Source organism: Gracilinanus agilis, chromosome 2 (assembly GCF_016433145.1).
Source record: "Gracilinanus agilis isolate LMUSP501 chromosome 2, AgileGrace, whole genome shotgun sequence".
Taxonomy (NCBI): Eukaryota; Metazoa; Chordata; class Mammalia; order Didelphimorphia; family Didelphidae; genus Gracilinanus; species Gracilinanus agilis.
In genome coordinates, this window is record NC_058131.1 from 331,227,956 (window position 1) to 331,246,948 (window position 18,993).

Here is an 18,993-nt window from a genome sequence, read left to right on the forward strand (position 1 = left end):
GGGGGTGCAGGAGGGGGTGTTGAAGGGGAAAGGTGGAGCATGAATCATGTAACCATGTTAAAAATGAATATTAATAAATGTTAAAAAAACAAAAAAAACTACCTTTTCATATCTTGGACCATTTATATATTGAGGAATGATTCTTATTTTTTTTAATTTGAATCAATTATATATTTGAGAGATGAGAACTTTATCAAAGAGATTTGTGAAAAATTACTATATGAAAAAAACTATATGAAAAATACTCCAAATCACTAATATTTAGAGAAATCACTAATAAGGAAATTCTCAGTTTCTACTTCAACCCAAAGATAAGCAAAAAAGAAAAACTGTTAGAGCAACTGTGGGAAAACAGGCTCTTATTTTTAAAAAGCAATTATAAAATTATTTGTTTAACACTGAACAAGTCACATTAATGTAGTTTAAAATTATTTTCAATTAACAAGTAGTTATTTTTCTTTCCCACCACCTTCCCCTATACTATCATTAGAAATAGGAAAATAAAATTCTTATAACAAATCTACACTCAATGTATTTCTCATTCTGCATGTTTAGTTCATTACTATGCAGTGAATCAGTAGGTAAGCAATCCTCATTCTCACTTTTATACCCTAAGATGATCAAAGAACAATAAAAAGAACTTATATATGTAAATATGTATGCAAACACATATGTTTATATGTGTATATATTACATATATACATTTTTTGTGTTCGCATAGAACTGGAAACTTAGGGGGTGGCCCTCAATTCGGGAATGAGTGAACAAATTATAGTATATGAACTTAACGGCATACCAGGGACCATAGGAAATGATAGAAAAGACAATTCAGGGGAAGAAAAATTTGAGAAATTTGCATGAACTGATTCAGGTGAAGTGAGCAGAAATGGGAAAATGATTTATATTATAACAAGAAGAGTATAAAAATGAATTACTTTGAAAGATTTAAGAAATTGATCAGCAAGATACAACTAATGCACTGCTGCTCTAGCCATTCTAGAAAACAATTAAAAATTATGTTTCCAAAGTCACTAAATTGTGCATACCCTTTGAACCAACAATCCATTACTAAGACCATGCCCACTTACTCCAAAAATTATCAAAGAAAGAAGAAAAGATTCATAGGTACAAAAATATTTATACAAAAAACTGGAAATTAAGGTGGTTGCCACAATTTGGGGAATGGCACACCAAGATCTGTTTCTTTGAATGTCCAGAAAGGAATCCTGAATGAACTGATGAACAGTGAAATGGACAAAACCAGGAAAACAACTTCTATAATAACATCATAAAACAAAACTACATAAAGGTTTAAGAACTTTTATAAATTATAAGCGCAAAGAACTGATGACAAGGCATGCTATCCACCTCTGGACAGAGGAACTTCTAGTTTCAAAATAAGACAAACCTTTTTGGATCCAACAAATATGAAAATCTATTTTCTTTGACTATGTATATTTGTTACAAGAGGCTTTTTTTCCTGTTTCTTTGTTTTTAGTTGGATAGAGAATACTGGGAGAAAAGAGCTAAGGGTAAGGTACATACCTTCTCTCCCAAAAAAAGCATTATTGAAACAATTTTAAGTGCCCTGAAAAGAAGAGAAGTAGAACCAAAAAGAATCACAGGCAAGCAGGACAGTTTTGAAAGTTACATGTTGAATTTGTTATATATAATTCACAGTTCCATATACATTCCTCCACTTAACTTTATGTACATATTTGTATATATGTATGTCTATGTATATATATGTGCATATATACATATATACTATATTACCCAATTTATTTGGTATTTAATAAGTTGAGAATTTTTTTTAAATTACAAATAAAAGCAATTAAGTAGAGGCTTTCCCTCTCTGGAGTATGTGTTTGAGAGGACAACAAAGGTAGAATACCATATGATAATAAACTAATAAGTTAGGTACATAGTGAAAGAGAGACAATTTCTTTACTACTCTATATGGGATTCCCTCAACATTTTCATAATATCTTTATCTATGAAAAAATCAGCCTAGAACATGGCTAGAATATGATCAATTTGACCATAATGTCATACCTGAGTGAAAGGAAGGCAGCTATACTCATATTTTGAAGACAGACACTCCTGCCAGCAATCTGCATTACCTGCTCCATGCCCAACTCTGTGCCAGGCATTTGGGAAGATATAAGGAAATAAAGACAGACAGTATAACATAGCAGTTAGAGCACCAGTTGGAGTCAAGAAGACTTGGATTCAAGTCTTGCCTCTCATCCATATTAACTGGGTGAATCTGAGGAAGTCATATAACTTCTCAGTGCCTGAAAGCAAATATATAAGACTATTAAATACAGATAAGATACAGATTTAAATTGGTAGAGAAAAATACTGCAACCTTAAACCAGTGATCTGAACCAAGACAATAAAATGAAATAAAAAATCAAATTGAGTTCAGAAGTTACCTATGAACATGAAAACATTAGTGAGGAATATAGGACATTTCAGTGCTAAGTCTGGTAGAATCAATTATAAAAATTACAGAAAAGTGAGGGGATGTGATGAACAAGAAAGGATATTTGGCAGTCATGGGAAGAAATGAGACTTGAAGTGGTCTAAAAGAATAGCTAGAAGGGCAGCTAGAGTGCACAGTGGATAGAGCATCAGGCCTGGAGTCAGGAGGATCTGGGTTCAAATTTGGTCTTGGACATTTTCTAGCTATGTGACACTGGGCAAGCTACTTAACTTGATTGCCTAACCTTTGTAGTTCTGGCTTAAAACAGATACTAAAGTTGAAGATAAGGGTTAAAAAAAAAAGAATAACTAGAAAAAAAAAAACTTTAGGAAGAATCTCAATGATAATTTATTCCTCCCCTGGACTTTAGATCAAAGCTTTGGACAGATCAGAAGACAGATGTATGTTTAGATGCAAGAGTGGGACAGAGAAAGATGGTAGCCTATGGCTTAGGCCACAAGGCTCAAAGAAGAAAACTAAGTTCTCTCTGAGTAAGTAAGGCAGTATGGCATAGTGGAAAGAGAATCTGAGTTCTAGCTTTGGCTCTCCTCTTTACTATCAGTAACTACAGGTTAGTCAGTCAACTGCCTGGGCCTTTTTCCTCTGCTATAAAATGAAGGAGTTGGAGTAGGTGACCTCAGTGGTCTGATATTTTGTGTTTAGTGAATAGAAGCCAATATAGCAAGGGGGATAGAATATTAGACTCAATAGTCAGAAAAACTGCGTTTAAATTCCACTTCAGACATTTATTAGTTGTGTCAACCTGAGCCAGTCACTTCAACTGTCTGGACCTCAGTTTCCTCGCTTGTAAAAATTCATGATGGGATCTAATGACCCCTAATCCCTTCTGGTTCTAAATCTATGTTCCTACAAAGTATGTTTGTCCAACTGCCCAGGGACAGGTAGGGCAATGGGGCATGGAGTGTCCCGTGGTTTGTAGCTCTCTAGCTTCACAATCAGCTGCATTGCTATTTCCCAGTCTTCCCATCGCTCTGGAAAGGCCTCAAGATGGCTGACATCCAAATCAGCTTTTCATCTCCTCACCCTCAAGCCCAGCAAAGGCCAGGAGCCAGGCTCGAGCTTGGACCGGCTTCAGCCTTCAAAATCGAATCCTCCTCAGCTATGCCAGCCGCCTTTGGATCAGCCTCAATTCTCAGACCTTTCCAGAGCCTCAATCTCCCTCCTCCGTTTAAGGTCCGGGCATTTTTCTCCACCTATATCACCCTTGAAAAAGGCCTGAAGACTGACACACTAACCTAGAGGGCCCATTCAAACCTCCAGGAAGCGAGAGAGGCCCACGAGAGCAAGCTGCTGTGAAAAGGAGAGACCTTAAGGCACCGTCTCTGAGCATGGAACACATTCAAACATATGCCTGTTACCATGGAAACCCCCCAAAGTGGGGTGAGTGAATGGGCCCTGAATAGCTCCCTTCCCCAAGGCTTACTGAGACTCTGGGCTTTCAATTCCCTTTCATCACTGAATTGGAGTCCAGCTGGAGCCAGAATTAGTGAGGGGTAAAAAACCTCAAAAGCAGCTTGGTTCTGTTCCAGAGCAGCTCCAAATTTATGTAAAACCCCTTTGGTTTGGGAATCTTGAAGGGCCCCACTGGTTTGTGAAATTCTCACCCCACCTTTTCCCCGCCACCCCTCCTCCTGATGGGCTCTGCCCATGCACGTGAGCATGGAACAGCCCCGGAGCCAACTGAGGCAGTCTTGAAAATGCTGTTCAAAGGCTCCAGTTTGGGCAGAGCCCAGAATGAGCTTTTGCCCCAAGCTTGTTTCTCCTTTCCTCTTAAATACACCCCTACTTAGGGGGAGAATCGTCTGGGGACTTCACCTCTTCCCACGCAAATGGGGAAAGCCTTCCTCCGGAGATTGCTAGACACCCCCAAAATCTTTTAAGGACCACATGAAATCCATTTCTCCTGCCCTCCTCAGAACAGGAGGGTTCATTTGGCTAAAGAGAAGCTCTGACTCTATCCCCCTCCTCCATTCGGGGTGCGTTCATGACTCCCACAGAGTCTGAGGACTTCATAGTAGGCAGTGAGAGTCTCTCTGGGTTCTCCTTCATCCACAGTCGGCTGTCAACACAAGGAGAGGTCCAAGGAAGAAAGGACAGCAGGGTGCTTGCTGCTGACTTTTCATGCAGGATAGCAGTGAGATAGTACTCAGAAGAAAGTCATAAGGAAAGAAGGAAAATGAAGGAATCTGAGGAATCTGAAGAGTGAAGAGAGGAATGGATGAAAAACAAATTTTGTTGCTGTTCGGTCATGTCTGACTCTACGTAATCCCATGGATATTCGTGGAGTTTTCTTGGCCAGCTTAATAGAGCGGTTTGTCATTTCCTTTTCCAGTATATCCCCATTTTACAGATAAGGAATGGAGGTAAATAGGGGTTGAGTAATTTGCCCAGGGCCACACAGCTAGTAAGTGTGTAAGGCTGGATCAGTAGTCAGATCTTCCCAACTCCAGGCAATTAGGTGGCACAATGTCTAGAGCACTAGACTTGGAATCTGGAAGGCTCATCTTCATGAGTTCAAATCAGCCAGACACTTACTAAATGTGTGACCTTTGGCAAGTCACTTTATTTGACTCTTAGTTCCTCCTCTGTAAAACGAGCTAGAAAATGAAATGGCAAACCTCTCAAGTATCTTGGCCAAGAAAACCCCAAATGGTGTCTCAAACAGTTGTAAAGAACTGAAAGGATTCAAAAACAACAAAAACTTCCTGATTCCAGGCCCTGATGTTCTATCCACTGCACCACCTAGCTGGCTCTGAAAAAGAAATGGTAGCCTCCCAAATCCAGTCATTTGGGGTGAAAAGGAATACTTTGGAAGGGAATGGAAGAGAGCAGAAGAACTTCCAGCTTTTTAGTACATTGTACAAATCCTAATACCACCTTAGAATTATAGTCAGTGTCACCAAAAAAAAAAAAAAAGAATGACTAAAACTCAGGAAGCCTTTCCTTCTCAAAGCCCAAATGGTACTTCACACCACTTTGAAATACTTTCTAGTTCCAGTTGGGAGGCTGTATGGGGTGGGAGAAGTCAAAAGACAATTTGCTTTGAAGTTAGAGGACCTGGATTCAAATCCTAGCTTTTCTCCTTACTAGCCTAGTGGCATTAAATTGGAATGGTAACTTCCCATCTAGGTATCTTTATTTCTTCATTTGTAAAATGAATTATAGTCTAGATCTCTAATATTCTTTCCAGCTTGAATTCCAATGGCAAACAAGCATGGGGTAAGAGTGGATAAAATGCTGGGTTTTGAATCAGGAACACTTGGATTTGAATCCTAATTTTGATTCTTTTAATTGGTCTACATGATATTAGGCAGGTAACATTCCCTCTCTAGGCCAGTTTCTTCATTCCTAAATGATGGAGTCATACTCTGATTTCTAAGGCCCTAACTGTATGGCACAATGATGAATATAGAATACTAGAGTTTGCAAGTTAGGGATTTAAATCCTGACCCGGACACTGAGTCACTGCATGATAACAGGCAAGTCACAACCTTTCTGAGCCAGAGTTTCTTCACCTGGGAAAAGAATAACTGTATCATCTACTTCACAGGCCTTACATTCTAATGAAATGAGAGAATGTATATAATTTATTGCCTTGCCAACACTAAAGCACTTACAAATGTCATTTATGATGATAAGGATCCTGTGGCTTGTTAAAGGATAACCCGGAGAGTAAGGGATGAAAGCAGAACTGAAATTCAGGTTTTCTAAATCAATCAAGTTGACTCAACAATGTTTATGAAGCATCTTCCCTCCATTACTTCTTGAACATTGGAAGAAAATTTTCCGATCTTGGTTGGACAAAAATATTTGTTAAAAGGTAAAAACAGCTAAATCATCCACTAGACCCAACAGGAGAAGCCTAGATTAATTGCCTACAAGAATTGTTATATCTGTATTTTGGAGTCAGAAAAAAAAGAGCAGCATCTCAGTGTGGTAAGGGGAAAATTACCCTTGGATTTTAGTTTAGGATCTTCCACTAATCTATCATATCCAGTTTTCTAATCTGTAAAATGAATAGGTTGGACTAGATAATCTAGTTTAGGTTCCTTCCAAGCCTCCTTCATGTGATATATAGGATGTCTACTGAGAGAGATAGTCTAAAGCATCACCTCCCTAACTCATTAAAGAGGCAGCTGAATTACAAAACAATCTGCCAACTTTCAGTGCCCATAGAAAATCATCTAAGAACACAGTGAACAACTTGCCAAAAATGTGGTTTTATATTTCCTGATCTCATGGAATGGTCTTTGGCTGAAGGACAATCTCTCTTTCTTGTTTATTGTTGATTACCATCCTGCTCACCATCCCACAATGATCTCGTGAGACCAGTAACCTCCCCACACTGGGTCCTGGTGTTCCCTTTTGTAGCAGTCTGGCAGCTGTGGGATTTACTTGGCTTTACTAGCTGTCTGATGACCTTTCCTCTGGAGTTTATGTAGGAGAGAAAGAGGGATAGAGGGGGCAATGGCAAGGAGAAAGTATAGCGAATTCCATGCTTCAGTAGGTTTTGTCACATGTTGAAATGAGTTGGGTAGAAGGCCTCAGAAAACTATTCTTGGGGTGTGTTGAGAGGGGGAAGCAGAAGGACAGCAGCAGTCCCAGACTGGCTTGTGAAGTTTTCACTGCTTCCTCCATTCCTTCTCTTTTAGCAACACTCCAGCTTCCCAAATGTTCCTTGCCCAACTAGACCAATGCCCATATGATGCTTTGCAAATACATCCATGATTCGACAACTCTCTCACTCTGGAAATTTACCTATACCACCAACATTGTAATCCAAAATTGTCAACTAACTCAAAAGCTTTCTTTTGCTTTATATTTGTACAGTTGTCTATATTTTAAAAAATATTTCCACATCTGTTATCTCATTTGACTCTCTGAAATATTGGCAGGACAAGGGCAAGGCTTCCAATTTTAAAAAGAAGAAAGACCCAGAGAGGAAAACTGATTTGCAAGTTGTCAAAGAACTGGCAAGGGGCATGATTGATTGTTATTCCAGTGATCTTTCCAGGACCCAGCAAGTACTCTATGTGATGGACATTTAAATTGTCAGCTCCCACAAATGATTTAGAGCATCATAAGGTCATAGTTTTAGAGTTGGAAGGGATCTCAAAGCCATCTGGTCATAGGATTATAGATGTAGATCTGAAGAAGGACTTTTGGGATCATTTAGTCCAACTTCTTCATTTTATATATGAGGAAACTACAAGTTAAAGAATTTTAGTGACTTGCCCAAGACCACCCAGGTAACAAATGAACCCATCTCATGTTATTCCAAATCTACTGCTGTTTTGGAACTATAAAATTGGGTTCTCATATTGGCTCTGCCACTAACTCTCGGCCTGTGGTCAAGTCACTTCTGGTCTCTGCACTTAAATTCCATTATCTTCAAGATAAGGGGTGTTTGAAATAGATTCTCTAAAAAAAAGAGATTTCTTCCAGAGAAGACAGTGTGTGTCATAAGACCCATCCATTTATAATAGTCTGAGTCCAAACATCTCTTCCAGTTCTAACACTGTATGAAATGACTTCCAATAGTACTAAAGGCATAGCAATGTAGAACAGAGTTTTACATGTCAGAAGCAAATAGATGTAGGCTTTTTATAACAGCCATGAATGTACTTTGCTTTTCACATATGCCCCAAGGTACAGTTTTATACAATCCAAAAGCTGAAATTTAAAATCTAAATTTGATGCATGTTACCCAACAAAAGCCCCTGGGATGGAAACACATTTTCAGGTTAGCTAAAAGGAATAAGGCTAATAGCAGATGGGAAACGTGGTTTGCGTCAAGTAGAGTTTTGCTCTTACTACATGTTCAAGCACTTTGCACGTGCGAGGCACTCTTCCCAGGTTCTTGGAAACAACCCATTACAACAGGATACTCTAAAAAGAAGACAGCACCAAAGGGGACCATTTTGATGCCAAACATCTGGGCAGGCATCAACTCTTCCTCTGGCAGCAAGAAGAACAGGAACAGGGAGGAGAATGTGAGCACCCTCTCTCAGTTTGTTCCCAGGACAGACAAATTACAAGGTATAAGTCAGCAGACTTTTTAGCTTTAATTAGGTCCATAGCCATTTACAAGGACAAAGAGCATTACCTCACTCGAGCTGCCCCTAGAAAGACTTGCAGCTCTTGAGTAATAAACCAAACCAATTCTCTACAGACCAGAGCAAAATATCTGGAAATGAAAACTGAATTCCTATGAAGAGATGCCATTGGCTTATACCAAGTTGGAAAATGCACAAATAGTAATGATCACAAATACAAAAATTCAATTCAAAAATCATTATTAAGTATGTATAATGTTCTGGAAATATTGATGGGTCAGGTTATGATGAACCTCAAATGCCAGAAGAGATCATACTTGATTTTGTACTTAAAAAGAATACTACTGAAATTGATTGAGAGCAACATGGTCAAATTTACATATCAGGAAAAATCACTTTGGCAGTTGTGTGGAGGATAGATTGAAGTAAGGAGAGACCTGAGATGAGGGACAAATTAGAAGATTATTTCATTAATCTAAGTGAGAGGTGATTAAGGTCTAAATTAGCATGAAACCTATGTGAGAAGAGAAGAAAAAATATGTTCATGAGAGGAGGACAAATTTAAAAGTTTGTAAATTGACTACATCCATGGGAAAAGAAAAAATTAGGAGTTAAGAATGACAACGAGATAATACTTCTGAAGCATCACTAGAAGAATCATTGGGGGGTAAATCATTTGTCATCAAGAATAACAGAGAAGTTTGGAAAAGGACTGGGTTTAGAAGGTAAGAATGAATTCTGTTTCTGATTTGCTGAATTTGTCTTGTCTAAGGTGTATCAATTTAAAATGCTGTTTAAGCAGTTGATAAGATGGGACTGGTGTTTAAGGAAACTACAGCTAAATAAATGTATATGGCACACATTCATATAGAGATGGTTATTAAAACCATGGCATCTGATGAGATTACCATGTGAGAAAAGAGGCAATGAGAGCCTTGGGGAACACTCAAAGTCATTGGATATTAAAAGGTTAGAGATTAATATCTAGCAAAGGAGACTGAAGAAAAGTAGTGAAACAAGTATGAGAAGCAAAGTTTCATAGTCACTGAAACCCATAGAAGAGATAATATTCAGAAGAAAGTAGTCAGAACTGTCAAATACTGGAGAGATGCCAAGAAGCATTAGAATTGTGGGTAAGGAGATAAAGCCATTAGATTGGCAAATTAGATTTTGCAGATTCAGACTGAGCAGTTTCGATTAAATGTGAAGTTGGAAGACAAATTGCAGAGGGTTTAGAAAAGAAAAAAAGGAAAGGTGAAGTCATGAAGTATAGTTGGCTTTTTTAAGGAGTTTAACTGAGACAAGGAGGAAAAGGTATGATAGTTGGTAAGTGTGATAGGACCAAGTGAGGGGTTTTTTAAGGAGAGTGTTTTTTTTTTTAAGAGGAGCACATTTGAAGACAATAAGAAAGGAATCAGTATATAGAGACAAAATGAAGAATAGAGAAGATGAATGATTTGAAGGGTAGTTTTGTAGAGAAAACAGAAGGAAATTATTTCAAAGGTATATATAAAGGAGCTTCATCATCATCATCAGAAATTAGCATGAAGAAGGAGATAAAGGAAGATGATGTTGGAGTAGTGTGAGGTGAGGTAATGATAAGAGGGAGCACTCGGTCAATTGTCTCATAGTTAACTTTTTGTGAGGTTCTTAGTAAGAGAATAAAGAAAAATAGAATGGGAGGTTTGAAGAAAAGAGAGTTTCAAACAATAAATGTGGTAAGTTGTATATGGAATTGATCAGGGATCATCAGTAGGGCAGATCTGCTACAGAGAGGTTCTAGATGAGACTAACACCAATTTCATTCAGTCCCCATGGCTTTGTAACTTCCTCTAACTCTACTCATCAAGAGTTAAGGAGATATAAATGGTGGGTATAAACCATGACTGGGGTTTGGCAATGTATGATCAGTGATGATATATAGGAATAAGGAATTTGAGGTAGAATATAGTGTAGAATTCAGCTGTTTTATCAAGATCAAGAAGGAAAGGGAATATAGCTCAGACTAGGAGTGATGGATTGAGATAATACTGAAGAATGAAGAGATTCATGACACAAATAAGGAATAGTTTAGGATAAATAAGACACAGAGGATAAAAAGATAGCATATTTTGATCATGTAAAAGAAATTCAGAGTTCATGAACAAAAAGGAATATGTATGATTGAAAGTAATATAGAGGATATGACCATTGTTCAGTGTAGACCCTCTCTCAAATAGAAGGGAGGAATAGATCACAGGAAACAAATTAACTGAGGAACTGGGAATATTTCCCAAGGTCTGAGAAATCAACATACATGTTTAATGTAGAATGAAAACTGTATTTTGAATGAGAAAAATACTATGAACAAGGCAGCAAATTGTTTGAGAAAGGAGGAAGAGTACTCTAGGGTTCAATAGGTCACAGCTGCCAGATTCTAGATTGGGTGATAAATTTGGATTACGCAGACCTCAAAGAAGGAGGGGTTGCTAAGTGAAGGCAGCAGAAGGGGAACCTCGAAGTGATAATGAGCAAAAAGTATTCCAATTTCCCTACCATAACTATTTAGCTGGAAGTTTGAATAAAGTGTGGCCAGTAATGGAAAAGGAGGCCAGGAAAACAGAGTTATTTGGGGATCAGTGAGTTCCAGAATATAAAAGGAACTAAAGAAGAAGTGGTACAAGATGAGACAATTTGTTAATAATAGAGCAGGAGTTCCACAGGACACACTAGAAATGGGGAAGTCAAGGGAGGGGTCATGTATATCTAGAGTATGACATTGGTGGGATTAAGTTGAAGTAAATGACAGTGAATCAATAGCTGAGGTTGAAGAGGGAAGCTTGTTCTTCTGTGGTAACGGGTTCACGTAACTGAATGGGAAGTATAAGAGAGGTTGAAATTATGCTAACCATTGAGGAATGAGTCCTAAGCCCTGAAAGTGCCATATAGGTGCTATTCAGTGTTATAAACCTAAACCAAATTTTATGCAAAATATCTTCATTGGAATTTGTCACAATAAAGGAAGGAAGCACAGGAGACTTGAGAAAAGAGCAACAATTTGTGACAAATTTATGTGTATGTATATATATATATATATATATGTGACAAAAACATGAATTTTGACATATATGTTGCAAATATCTACATTTGATAAATATATGTAGATGAAGGATGTATTTATTTGTGATGTAATATAGGTAAATATTATCTCTTTTCTATGTCACAGAGTCTAGGAAGAAACACATAGGTAAACTTTAAAGCAGGGGTCGGCAACGTATTGCTCTTGAGCCCTATCTGGCTCTTTTGAGGGCCAGATATGGTTCTTTCTGCAGGAGCCATGAAGTCAATTTTTTTAGGCGCTGTTACAGGAGCGGCACTGTGAGCACTGTACGGCTCTCACGAAATTACATTTTAAAAAATGTGGCATTTATGGCTCTCACGGCCAAAAAGGTTGCTTATCCCTGCTTTAAAGCATCATAGAAATAATGACAATAGTGTTACATGAAAAGATTATAATCATTATTCCCTAAAAAAATGAGGTATCTATTCTCTTTCTGCTGTAGCATTTGATATTCTTTCTATCTTCTCTCTCTAACTCTCACTCAATATCTCTGAGTATTTCTGTTCCTTTCCACAGTCATTTGCTTGTGTTACAAATAAAATCTGGAGGCTCAACTATTAATAAAAAGAGAGAGTGCGTGAGATTGACATATTTAGCCTAATTCTGATTCTTTATTTGGCTGGCTCAGGCCCTGCCATCAAGGCAGCGTGGCTTACTATAGATCAAGGGCCAAGATGAGTCAGTGCCTAAACAGCTCAGAGAGCCAAAGACCCTGTCTCAGTTGCAGGTATGTAAACTAAAAGAGAGTGAGAGTGCTCCCCATCTGGGTATAAGCACCCTGTCCCTGGCCACTGGCTTTCAAATGTAATGCTGTCTGCCCTTCCATGGCAGCATTCCTCTGGTTCTCCCACATTTACTAGGGATGCCCACCCTGTTGCTAGCTCTGCCATGTTGTCACACTGATGCCACAGGATGACAGGAGATGCCAGCTTATGACAATACTCTGCGGCACCCACCATGTCGTAGGATGGAGGTGTTTTACTTTACACATTTGCTTGCCCTGATCAGAACTTATAAGTCACATAATGGAATTAGATTTTAAGTATACCAAAGCCACATGAGAAAAAATAGATAATAAACTACTTGCTCAACCACTGAGGCTTTTATATATATAATCCCAAGTACAACCTTAACTTTCTGGTCCTGATTAAAAACGTTAGCACATACACAGATAAAATACATCTCTCATCCCCCACTTAAGCCCCACATTTTCCCTTATGGCAGCTGCTGCTAGAAATGCATCTATTTCCTTTTCATCCTTGTTCCCCTCATCAAAGTCATTCCTTTCAACTGAATGACCCAGACCAGACAGCCTCTGATATTCCTTTGACTTGGACTGCATCCCCAGTGATTTAGAGATGTGCTCCAGAATAATGAGTCCCTGCACTGCTGAGTTCTTGGCCACCTGTGGGTTGTTTGGTTTTCAGTGAGTTGTATGGTTTGGGAATGTGAGCAAGGAGGTGAGGTCATCTGTCTGGTTGTCTAGCTGCGTGTTCTCCAGGACTCCTCATTCAGCATTACATCATATACAAAAGAAGGGAAATTTCTAGGTATCTTCTGCTTTTCCACTGGTGACTTTACTCAACAAAGATGCTACAAGAGATATCTTGCTCGAAAGATAAAATCCTCTAAATTTACTAACGTAGGATGTTGAAGAAATCTAATCACATATGTGAATACTTTGTACTGTACTTTTCTCATTTACTTGGTAATGTTGTGAGTCATTGCTGTCTGGGCTGATTTTTTATCCTTCTATTAAACTATCAACTACATGAGGGCAGGGGTTGTGGTTTATCTAAACTTTGTACATTTCCCAGCAAAAAGCACAAGTTTCCATACACAACAAACATTTGATATTTTTAAATAAATTAACTAATTAATGCTATTATATTATGTAATCTGAGTATGTCTTAACTTTATAGCATATGTACATTGTTATGGCCTTATGTCACCAGACAAGGGATGTCAGGGAAATCACCACTTCTTGGCTTAAATTTCTTTGTCTAAAAATGAAGTTTAGACCAGACGCCCTTTAAGCGTCCCTCCCAGCTCTAGAATCAGTGCTCCTATAACATTTTTCCCTACTTTGAACCTTCATTACACTCTACACCTATCTCAAACACTTATGTATTATTTTATGTCTGTCATTCATGTTATGGATGGAATTCCTAATATCTTACTCTTCCCCCTTCCTATACCACCAGTAGACCACAATGGGAAGCTATATAAGGGCAGATTTTATGCCTTAGCCATCTCTTTTTTTTTCCTAGGACCCAGCAGTGTTTTACCCATGTTAAAAGCTTAGTAAAGGTTTTCTAAAATTCACTTATGGAGTTTGTAAGGCATTTCGGCTTCCCTCTAAGAAAGCTGGATTCAAGTTCCACTAATTTAGGATTTTTTTCTCTTATTTTTGTTTATTCCAACATATGTTTTCCATTAGGATTTGTGTCTATAGGGACAAAATTAAACCAAGAGATATTTGGTTGAGGTCAATGTAAATGAAAAAAGGAGGGAATGAAGCTGTCGTTTCCTCTCTAGCTTCACAAGAAAAGTAGATGCTCTTAATTTGAAAGAAAAAAATTAAATCTAGGACACATTCTCTCTGGCTGAGGTCCTTGGTTACTTTATGTTTTCCAATTCAGTTGAGGGAATTATTTTATTGTGAGAATCCTGAGGCCAGAAAACATAAGGCAGCCTGTCTTCATAAGCACAAAGGAACAAGCTGGTTTCATTCATTCCTTTTGGAACACTCAAAGCTCATTTCAAGGAGATTGTTTTTAAACAATGATGTGTCCGGGGCCCTCTGACTTCATGAGTATGGATCCAGCTGCTTCCCAAGTATGCCATGAAGAGCTAGGAGGCTAAAGAGGTCAAAAGAGAATGACCTGTAAGTTACAGTATCCCCTTATACAAAGGTTTTCCTAGTTTAGCAAATGATATTAAGATGTTTTGAGATCTTGGCATTTCCATCAAATGCTATACTTTAATAGATTACCTTTTTAGATTTTGAATAGATTACCTAAACTGAGATCCTCTAGTCAATGGAAATATGGGCTACAACAATAAATTTAGAGTCTTTAGAAATCCCTTAATACACTTCCTCCTTCTATCAGTTATCAACCTGAGACTCAGAAGAAACAACTTGCCCAAAACCACATAGTAAATTAGTGCAAAGAGTGATCATGGGATCACATATTTAGATCTGGAAGAGACCTCAGAATCTATGTAGTCCAACTCTTTTATTTAACATATGAGGAAACTATACCCCATGGAGATTAAGTGACTAGTCATACAGTTAATAAACATCAGAGATAAGATTTGAACCCCATTCTCACAGAAAAAATGGAAGGAGGCAACATCTGATTTCCCACACATTTCATTTTCAACTGAATCTCACTGCTAAATCAGTTGAAAGAAGTATTTGGGATTCTGAAAATAAGTTATCCAGCTTGTTGACACTTAATTATTCTCATGCTCTGACTTGTGCAAGGAAAGTGGAGAAGACAAGAGTCATAACCAAGGAAATGGCTCTTGCCAACATTTTCTTTTTTTTCTTTTTATTATTTTATTAAATCTACCTTCTTAACTCTACCCCAAATGCCTCCCTACAACTGAATATGAAAAAAACAAAACCCATGACAAACATGTATAGATGATCAAAATGTATCTCTATATTGGTCATGTTCACGCACGTGTGTGACATGCACACAGGCATACACACACACACACACACACAAACAAACAATTGTCTTTATTCTGATCTCCAAGCCCTTCTTCACCTTTCTACCAGGAGACTGGTAGCATGTTTCATCATTAATCTTCTTTAATAGTGGTTGGTAATTATTCTGGTAAAAGTTCTGTCTTCTTCACTCTGAATCAGTTCATTAACGTCTTCCCAGATTTCTCTGAAGCCATTTATTTTATAGTTTCTTATAAAAAAAATTATGTTCCATTACATTTATGTACCATAACTTGTTTAATCATTCCCTAATTAATAGGGATCCTCTCAGATTCTCATTATTTGCCATATCAAAAAGATTTATATTTTTGAACATCTTTAGATTTTGTTTTGCTTAAAATTAATATCTCTCATAACCTGTCCTTTAATACTCTATCATTCCTTATCCTCTTTCACTCCTATTCCACTGCTGAGGTAAAAGTGTTTCTATACCCAAATATATGTGTACATATGTATTCTTCCTTGCTTTAACAAATTCAGTTAAGAGTGAGGATAAACTGAAAGCTATTCCATTCACTTCTCCTTGTTTGCATAGATTCCTACTTCTACACCATGATTATGTGAGATAATTGTCCCTATATTCCTTTCCCTTCTCTCCCAAGGTATTCCTTGTCTTCTCTTCTTGTACTCTTCTGTTAAGATCAAGGCATGATAGAACTCCTCCCAGACTTTGTCTAATTAGACTTCCTCTATTAACCCTAATAATGTTAGGGATAAGAGGGGACACATGTATCACCTCATATTTGAATGTAAGTAGTTTTCTTGTTTAGTCCTTTATCATTTTAATTTATATTTACATTATGTTTCTCTTAACTACTGTGTTTGAAGTTCAAAATTTCTATGAAACTCCAATCTTTTCATCAGGAATTCTTTGAAATTTTCTATTTCATTAAAAGCTCATTTTTGCCCCATAGCATGAAATTCACTTTTTCTTGGTAAATTATTCTTAACTGAAAGCCATATGTCCTTTGCCTTCTGGAATATTGCATTACACATTTTCCATTCTGTTATTCTGATGGTTATTGGTAAATGATATTTGGTTCTGACTGTGGTGACTCCTCAGTGTTTGAATTCTTTCTGTCAGGCTACTTGCAGTATTTTTCCTTTGATCTGGAGCCTCTTGATTTTGGCTGAGATGTTCCTGGGAGTTTCATTTGAGTGATCCTTTCAAAAAAGCGAACAGGACTTTCTTTCTATTTCCATTTACCTTCTGATTCTAAGAGATCTGGACAATATCCTTTTAAGATTTCTTGAAATATTTCTAGGATTTTTTTTTGGTCTTGATGTTCAGGCACCCTAATGATTCTTACATTTTTCCTCCTTGATCTATTTTCCAGGTCAATTATTTTTGCTATGAGGTATCGCATATCTTTCAATCCTTTGGCTTTTTCTTTTAATATGACTGGTTGCTGCAAGGAGTCATTGGCTTTTATGTGGTCTATTCTAATTTTCATGTGATAAGATTTAGAATTGCCTGAGCCAACTTCTTAATTCCCTTTCTTATTCTTTCTTCCATTTCATTTGTTTTCCTTTTTCCCTCAATTACTCTCACTTATAAAATCATTTTAATTTTTTTTTAAACTCTTGCCTTATCTCTTCCAAGAATTCTAGCTGAGTTTGTTCCCAAGCTATGCTTTTCTCTGAGTCTTTACTTATAGATATTTTAGAATCATTCTCTCTTCTGGACTATTGTCTTGAGCTTTTACTCCACCACAATAGTGTTTTTTAAATATGGGATAATTTTTATTTGTTTTATTAGAAGCTCTAAGAGACAGCCTATGCTGGGGACCTACAGGCTTTCAGTGGCTCCCAAAATGCTCTGATTTAGGACAAAGTCTAACTGCTGGATCAACCAATCAAACAACATTTAATAAGCACATACTCTTTGCCAGGTATTAAGATGCTTGTTTTGTCTTACCTAGAAGAGATCAAGGTATTTGCAAGGCTTTTTTTAATCAGTTTGATTTGACCTCTAGGCTCCATCTCTATTTTTCCTTGCCATATTTTAAGAATTTTACCCATATGAAAGTCAAATGGTATTTGCATATCATAGGGAAAAGGATGATTTTCTAAACCATTTTATTATACTCACACACACATGCCACCACCCCCCACACAATAATACAGATTGGACCTATGATTTCATTGGAATAAGAAGCTACCAGTGTGAAACTTCCTCTAATAATGCAGATTACTACCTATTCTTGAGCTTAACAGTGTTAAAGAGTTGCCTAGGACACATTAAAATTAATGACTTGACTAAAGTCACACAGTCAGTATGTCAAGAGTCTTGAGCTCACATTATCTGAATCTAAGGACAGTTCTCTATTTACTGTGCTATGTTGCCTAATGACATATTACTTGGATAACTCAGTTTTCAAATCAGACTTCCTTAGATCTGACTGTCTGTACTGCCTAAGTTAATTGGAGAATAGCCAATTTTTTCCTTCACCTTATGCTATGCCTTTCCTAGAGAACAAAAAGCTATTTACATATGAAATGGTTTAGATCCAATGGTACCAAGAGACAGAAATGGCCTTAATGGTATCCTCTAGAGATTAGCTGAAGTTATACAATTCTATAATGCAGTGCTTGTACAGTAAAGAATAAGTCCTTAACTCCCTCATTCCTTACCCTATAAATAAACATATAGATGTCAGCTGAGATCACTTTTTCCCTATTTTCTCTTTTCATTGCTTTATCGCACAGCTGTAGCATCCCATAAAACATACTATCTTCCATCTTCTGGAATCCCTGAGGATTCCTTCAGAATTAGTTCAACATTTAGATAAGCCATGACTGCCTGAACAGTGATCATAAAGGCCTATATTAATAGGGAATTCTTCTCTGTGACTGTGATTGTCTTACAGGTAGGGAGGCCCTATATACAAAGGGCTTCTGTGTCATTCTGACAACATGATTTGTTTTGGGCTATTCCAGTGAAAAGTCTCTTCAAATGTGGGGTTACATCAGCCCCTTTCCCCCCTAGTAATTGTAATAACTATGAAGAGGATATATATCCTGTGTAATGTCCCCTTCAAGAAAATGGAGGTTACTGGGGAAATTAAATTAAAGGTATGAATAATGAAACTTTGTTGTCCTAAATAGCAACTTGCTCAAAAAGAAAGGCTCTCATATGGATGATAAAAGAGGAAAAAGATCTTTTAATATATTTTGAAATTTGCACCTGAAAAGATACTCTCATTTTGACACATCACTTATTCAGCAATGTGATAATTTTGTTCTCCTCTCAGGGTTCCTGCTTCTTCAATTCGAAAATGGGAACAAAATACAGGTACTATTACTTCAGAGGGCTGCTAGGACAAAATATTTTGTAAACTTTAAAGTGCTATAGAGATATGTTACTATAATTATTATTCTCCTATGTCATAGAAAGTTTGCAATCTACACTGGAAATTCTCAGTGTCAACAAAATCTTTTTTAAAATATTAGAGTATAAATAACAGATCTATAATTTCATTAGCATGGGGAACTCTCGGTTAGGAAACTCCTTCCATCAATGTGTATCAGCAATTTTTCTAATTTAGTTTTATTTATTTATTGATTGATTGATTTTAAAAATCCTTAC